The sequence below is a fragment of the Siniperca chuatsi genome, linkage group LG15 (genome assembly GCF_020085105.1).
Source record: "Siniperca chuatsi isolate FFG_IHB_CAS linkage group LG15, ASM2008510v1, whole genome shotgun sequence".
Lineage (NCBI taxonomy): Eukaryota > Metazoa > Chordata > Actinopteri > Centrarchiformes > Sinipercidae > Siniperca > Siniperca chuatsi.
Window position 1 is genome coordinate 5,419,278 of NC_058056.1, and position 7,865 is coordinate 5,427,142.

Here is a 7,865-nt window from a genome sequence, read left to right on the forward strand (position 1 = left end):
CCCTTGTTCCTGTACTAGTTAGTCAAAGTTGCCGTGTGCCTTATGGCTTTGCTTTCTAGCTGCCAAAATCTGTTCGCTGTATTCAGAGTTGGCAAATCTGCTTATAATACGTGACTTTGGGCTTCCTTTTTTTAAAAAAGTTGCTTGAAAAAATTGCAGGTTGCGTTTTTTTGGGCTTGTTTTAAAAAATATGGTTGCTTGTTAAGAAAATCAACAAAATCAATTTATGGTTGCTATGTTCAACAATTCAGTGATTGACGCTGTCTGCTCACAGCATCACAAATAATATCAGTGCTGTAGTGTAATCCGCCCTCCCACAAATCCCCACATGGACCTATCCTGCCCCATCCTCCCTCTCATTGGAGAAAAATCAATGTCATGTCAATCATGTTGTGGCCTAAATGATCTGGTTTTATTGCGGTTACTGCCCAGTTATGAGTCAGATTAATAGACTGTATGGTCAGATTTCATAGGTTTATAGTTTTATTTTCAGAGTGCACCATTCTTATGACTTTTGACATTGCTCTCAGAAATATGTAGGCTACCTTTTGTAATTAAACAATACATTAATACAGTAGTTTATAGGTTGGCTGTTTCTAATTAAATATAAACACATCTTTCATTTTAGAATGAAGGCATTTTCCTAGCCATGATCTGTGGTGATTTTTACATTTAATTTTAATCAAATAATATTGACTACTCTGATTTATTCTTTTTCATAGACGGTAAAAGAAGTTAATGCAGCACATGATTCTTCTTAGCTTTCCTTTTTAAATTGAAATCAGCATTGTTACAGGCTTTTTATTTTCTGGCTATACAGACTAGATGTCACGCTTTGTGAATAATCCAACAATCACATATTTTGTCAATTTAAATTGTAGTCATTACTGGATAATCTTTTCCAAGTTATCAGCATCACCGTAAAATACAAGAGTAACCACCAAAGCTATTATAAATAAAATCTGTTTTTGCTTTTCAAACTCTGAGTGGTTTCATTTTAATATGTTGCAGACGCATTTATTGAGCCTGTTTACATTGAGGCTGTAACAGGCAATATTAATATTGGGCTTGTTTTGGGTTTGTTTTTGAAGCTGAGGTTGCTTATTTGTCTCGCGAGAGTTGGCAACACTGGTTGCATTCTGTAATCTGTTACGTGATTTGAACCTTGCCTGATGTTTTTAGGACTTTGGGTTTTCTGCCTGCCCAACTGGAATTGTTTGCCTGTTTGGACTGCCTTCTCTCGGTTTTGACCCTTGCCTGCCTCATGGTCCTGTAAACCTTTAGACTTTATTTTGTAAATAAATCATTAAACTTATCCTGTCTGTCTGCATTTGGGTCCTATCCCTGTCGCTTGTATTCACTGGCTGTGACAATTTTATCATGTACATCAAACAAAACTAGAGTCTACAGCCATGCTAGCAGCTCTGTGAGGCTGTACTTTTTGGTGCTTTGAGCTAAATGCTAATGACAACATGCTAACAGAAAAGCCCCTCACTGCCATGTGCAATTTGAGGAGTTGCTCAACGCGGGTAGAGTCAAATGCTTTACTCCGCCCACAGTGAGCAACTCCCTTCCCGTTTCTTTCATTTTTTCTTTTGTCCATCTGAGGTTGACGCCGAAAATAACAATCGTAAACGAAAGAATATGTTGAATACAAACATAATTACATTTTTGAAGATTGTAAGAAATATTATATAAAGTGGTACCAGCGCAACAGGAGTGTTGTAACACTTTTTGCGTCAGCATTCATTTGGTGGTTGTTTGCGCTATTCATCTCAAACTTTGATACAAGCTACTCATATTTGTCTGCAGCAAAAAAACTGTTTCTTAAACATCTACAACACAATACCAGAATGTTTAATTACTGTTGCTGCATATTTCTATTTTCCAATAACACTCTAAGGTGTCTCAATAAATCAAGGAAACTAAGCATAGACAGAAAAGGCACAATAATAGAAACATATAAAATAGTCAATAGGCATTTAATTGATAATTGTATGTTGCAGCCAGAGACTCAGGCAGAGGCTGGGATGTGGTTTAACTTGCAGTGATTTTATTTCTCCACTTTACAACAAAAACAAAGAAGCATATGTTCATTCTCTATAGTCCACCAGCACGTCTTCTCTGCTGCTGAAAAACTACTATCTTACTACTACAAACTGCAATGAATAAAATTGAATTATAATACTAAACATAATTAATTGTGGGGTTCCCAAAATAGTAACCATAAATAGTATCACTTGTTTATGGTTGCTATTTTGTTTTATAACCTCTCACATGTAGGCTACGTGTAGGCTCACTATGTAATGGCTGTCAGCATCGCGTTCAGGGCCAGAATACGTTACACTGAGCAAAAGCAATAAGACATTGAAGCAACACAGAAAATCAAAGGTCAAATCGATTCGATAACTGTACATCTAGACCTAGGCTTACTGCTCAAGAAGGTAAACTTGTCCAAATAAGATTCCCTCATTGTAAGCAATTATGTGCAAAAGGTTATTGCTAACAGTCAGTCAGATTAATTATTCTAACATCGGTGCAGTAGTTGGTTATATAAAAATACATCACTCTAACTGGTCTAACATGAATAATATAAACCAAATTATGCGTAATGACTGAGTCTCTCATGGTTTCACTTTATATAATGTTTCTGTCCAAGTAGGTATTCCATTAAGATCTTCGAAGATGTGACTTACTTTGCATCAAACATGTGTTTTCGTTTACATTTGTTACCTCAGCTGGATAAAAAAAAAAAGAAAGTGGGAGGAAAGGGAGGGTTAGTAGCTCAATGTGGGAGGAGTCTTGACCGAAAAAGCACACGGAAGAAAGGATCCAAATCGGCAGCAGCAGAGAAGAAGCTGCTGGTGTGTCTGCGGCCGCAGGAAGCAGAGCTCCAGAGAGCTCCATGTCCAAAGAGGTGACACTCTGGAAACCTACATGTTCTAAATGTGTATGTTCACTGTCAGTTGCAACTCGGCCTGGCTTAGCAGTTCGTGAACAGTACAACAATGCAGTATAATAAAGAAATATGCCATTATGGGTCAAGGTTAGCATTACTGTACCTCACTATAGGTAAAAAAAAGCTTGCATCTACCTTAATTAATCACAACTTTAATGCACCGACTGTCGAGCACTAAATGACCCAAATCAAACACACCCACGGTGTTGGTGACCAACAGGTGCAAGCTGGGTCTGGCTAATATGCTAAATGCTAAAATGCTCATGGTGGCTCCTCCAGCTGTGTTGTAACTGCAAGCTGCTCTTTCAGGTCAAAGCCTTGAAAACGTTTAGGAGGGCAGAGGTACAGAGAGGCTGAGTAGACCGGTTATGTTATGCTTTGAAAATGAATGAGCTGAGAAGTTGAACCTAGAGCAGATTGTGGAGGACTTCGCAGTTCTCAAGGCTCACAGAATGTCTTTCACAGGTGAGTACAGCACCAAGCTCACTGTGATGGATGTAACTCTTTCTACAGAGGAGAATGTCAACGTTGCTAGGCAACGTAGTGTTGTGTGTGTGTGTATGTGCACAGCACGTGCAGAAACTGTGCAGCCCTGTTTTTTGTTTGTTTGTGGCTGCAGCCGCTGTGGAGTCTTTATTGTTTATACATTTTCCTGTTGTCTACTTTAGTGATGTTTTATTCTGCTGTTACAGTAATTATCTAAGAAGTGGTAGGTCATTTAATTTATGTAGCCTAATAATGCTTGACGCACCAGTCGTGGTGTCCATAGCTCTTTTTATTTATTGTCATTTTTGTTTAATTGTCTTTCCTAGTTAATCCAGTAAGGCTGCATTGAGGAAGGCTGTTGTAAACTTGATAATCAGTTGCGGGTTCACATCGGCAGTGCCCAGGAGGTGAACTGGCACTCCGTGCTGGACTTGAACCGGCCACCCTCTGGTTCCCAAGCCAAGTTCCTACAGACTGAGGTACTGCTGCCCCAAAAAAATTTTATCTGGGGAGAATGCGAACGCAGTCCCCCACTACCAGAAATTATGCAGTCGAGATTCCTACATTTGGGGAATTCGCAAGTCATTTAAGTTACCTGACACATAAATCATGACTGGAATAGCTAGAGTAGTGTTGTGTGGCCCGGTCCGAGCCACTGTTTATTTCCCATTTACAGAGCCAGGGCTGTGTACAAACGCCAGATTTTTTTCAGCGCACACACTGAACGGACAGCTAGCAGACCGTCAGGAGGGATTCGCTGAATTTGACAAAAATACGTGTACTGGATTAGAATCGCATACCCAGGGGTGAAAGTAGACCGGTACGGTACAGTACTCCGTACCACTAAAAGATTCAGTGCCGGTACACAGGAAGAGGGGACAGCAGCTGCCTGCCAAAACAACAACCCGTCACGATCGCATTTCCAACAAGAAAACACATCTGCTAACATTAGGTCAAGATAAACAGTTAGTTTACTTGTTAATTGTTCCAGTGTGTTTGTGCCCAACACAGACCTGTGGGTTTTTAATCTGTGCTGGAGGGAACCCAGCTGCCTTTCCAAAACTGTTAGTTTCTGCTGGCTAAAGTCAAGTTCTTGGCAGGCAGTCGTTTCTTGCAAAAATCTATCCAAGTAAAATGACAGACAAAATAAGTTTTGATGTTTCATGATGTTCAGTTTAATTTAAAAAAATAAATAAATATATATATATATAATATTCTTCTAATTTAAAACATAATAAGTTGTTATGATTTGTTGATTTTTTTCAACATTCACAAATTATTCTGACCCTCCATTTAAATAAATCATTTGCTATATGATATCATGTGTTTCTAATTTCTTTCTACACCATACAGGCCTTAAAGGTCCAGTGTGTAACATTTAGGAGGAGCTACTGGCAGAAATGGAATATAATATGTATAAGTATGTTTTCATTTGTGTATAATCACCTGAAAATAAGAATTGTTGTGTTTTTATTACCTTAGAATAAGCCCTTTATATCTACAGACGGAGTGGGCCCCCTTCCACAGAGGCCGGCATGTTGCAAGACATCAGGAAACACGAACTAGAAGCTTAAACTTATATATTGTCAGGCTTCATGTTCTCACAGCTGTTGGTCTTATCAAACACAACATGCTCAACTGTCCAGTGTAGAAACACCAGGTTGTGCAGTGCAAAACAAATGCAGCTGAAGAATTTCAGGCAAATTCACTATTTCTTTTTTCAGACAATGTATTTTTTTTTACTCTCTGTTGACTGAGATCTTTCTCCCCGTCCCTGCTTGCCTCTCTCTGTCTCCTGTCTGTCTTTCTCTCCAACACACTCACAGAGTCAACACCACTTGAGCTCACATTGCAAACAAGCATAATAAAGGGGAGTGTGAGTCAGTCTTTGTCTCTATCAATCTCACAAAACATCATGGAAACGACTGGCCCAATTTTAACACGACTGTGGTGAATGGTATAGCTTGCAATTGAAACCCTGGAGTTTTAGAAATTCCATACAATTTTCATGGTATTTCCCTGTATTTATGTCGATTTCATTTAACTCATTTTAAAGGCACATTGACTGTACAGCCTTTTTGTATAGTGAACCACATGTATCCTCTTTGTGGACATATAACTCTGTCCGCTGCCTTGGCATTGAATGAGCCTGATGTTTCTTACAGGAATATTTGATTCGATCGGACGCTTTGTTCCACTGATTAACAAAAGTCAAAACTTTGTTTTTTCCCTTCAAATTTCATCCAAACTGGCATGAAAAAGCAGGATTACAGGTGCAAGCAGGTGTACAGCTGTACGTCACATGATCATCATCCATCCATCAAAGACTGCTAATAAGTTTGTTTGTAGCTTAGTTACAATATTTTAAAGTAATTAACTAGTTAAGAGATTTAGGTGACAATAGATGGAAAAGTTGGAAGGAAGGGATTAATTTTTGGTGTGGATCAAATAATGCCATCATGTGGCCACTTTATGTTTTGGCTCAGGATTCTTAAACCAAGAGACATGGAAACAAATTCTACACCCATTTCTCAACAAAGTTTCTTTTCCTTTTTATAACTTTTTGTAAAACCACTACAAAATTCTTCCAGTCTACACCTAATTTGGTACATTACATAATTGGATGATCCTGTGGGGAAAAAAAACCCATTTAAAAATGTTTTCAATAGTCCACATGGTTTCCACCTCATGTAGACTTGGCCTATTTGAAATCAACTGCTGTAACTCTTGAACATGTTGTGTAATTGTACCCAAATTTACAATAAACCTGCACATATCAACTATGTGCAATCCTGCAAATAAATAAATAATCAAAACTTTGAATGTAAATGGTTGTAAATCAGTGGTTGTGATGCCGACTAACTTGAAATTTTTCACAATTCATACTCTTACAAGGCCATGACATTCCTGCATAGGACTTTGATATGACAAAAAGTTATGGCCACCATCAGCCAACAGATATGATTGTCTGTCATGATGTATATTTTGCATAGAGCCTATATATTGGCCAATATTAGCTTATCACGGATATATTGGTATCAAAGTATATGTCAGCCGATAAGTAACAAGAAATTGCAGTAAAGAAATGACACTTAGTAGCTGTCCTGGAGCTCATATCACACAAATCTTACTCAGCAGATGGAGACTCCCAGTTGTCATGGAAATGTGGATGTGACTGAAATGAACTTTCAATCTCAACAATATCTGAGGGAATTTAGAAACAGTGTCTCCAGTACATAGTGTGTCCACCAGAGAGCACTGACAAGTTTATTCAACTGTAAAATGTCCCACTCACTTAATATCTTGGTCACATCTCCTTAATGACCAAATTTAAGAGATCCTTATCATACATTTATGTTATGGTATGTTTTCATGTAGAGAAAAATCATTACTGGCCTATATATCATAATCAGATTTTTTTTTTAAATTTATTCTCAAATATTGATATTGGTATTGATTGGGCTTTGACACAGTTCCAGATTCAGATGCAGATTAGAAATTTCTACATATTGTTTTCTGTTATCAAAATAAATAAATTCATTTAGGATATTGCAGCCTTGGCAGAGGTATACAGTCTCTTATGCAGTGTTTACTGCTTTGGGCTTTGTGTTTTACCAGCTTCCCAAGAGATCAATCTCTCAATGTGTCAATCAAACAATGTGGGCAGCACGGTGACATCTTCTTCCTTGTTTTTTTTTTATTTGGATGAAGTTTGTGTTTCCGTAGGTGGCACTCAATTTTTTTCCCCAAATATGGTGGCTGCTTCTGCTAAAGCAAACTACTCTGTTCTTCCTTTTCTGTTTATTTCACACCAAATGGAAATAAAAAAGACATCACTGTCTGTGCACCAGAGGATTTCAATTTTAGGAGTGTTGGTACAGCAAATGTAAAAACTAGCTGTTATATCATTCAGATAGAAAGGAGCGGAAAATGTACATTATGACACTACTGATAATTACATTAACATCGTTTAATGATAAAAAAATACATCCTGTTTTTTCACACAGCTGTTAATGGTCAAATGTTGCTGATGACGACGCTTTTAAATTGCACTGTACAGTATGTGAGTATCCATTGTTGCTCTTTCTTTTTCTGTCTCTCTCACTCTCCCTGCCGCCTCCACAGTGATGCGTGTTGCATTAACGCTGAGGTGAAGAGTGGGAGGTAGAGGGCAAACTGAGAAGGCTACAAGAGGGATGGAGAGAGAGCCAGAGAAGAAAAGAGTGTGTGGGAGACTGAAACATAGGAATGTGGGATAGATAGATAGATAGATAGATAGATAGATAGATAGATAGATAGATAGATAGATAGATAGATAGATAGATAGATAGATAGATAGATAGATAGATAGATAGATAGATAGATAGATCTATACGTCCTTCATTCCTCTTCTTCATTACCTCATTTCTAAAATGTCTGA

At 38.0% G+C, this 7,865-nt stretch overlaps 1 pseudogene; it reads right to left on the bottom strand.

Annotated features, from left to right (window-relative positions):
- Positions 1-3,952: 3,952 nt before the first annotated feature.
- On the bottom strand, positions 3,953-4,055 carry LOC122862541 (annotated as a pseudogene).
- Between the last annotated feature and the right edge of the window lie 3,810 nt (positions 4,056-7,865).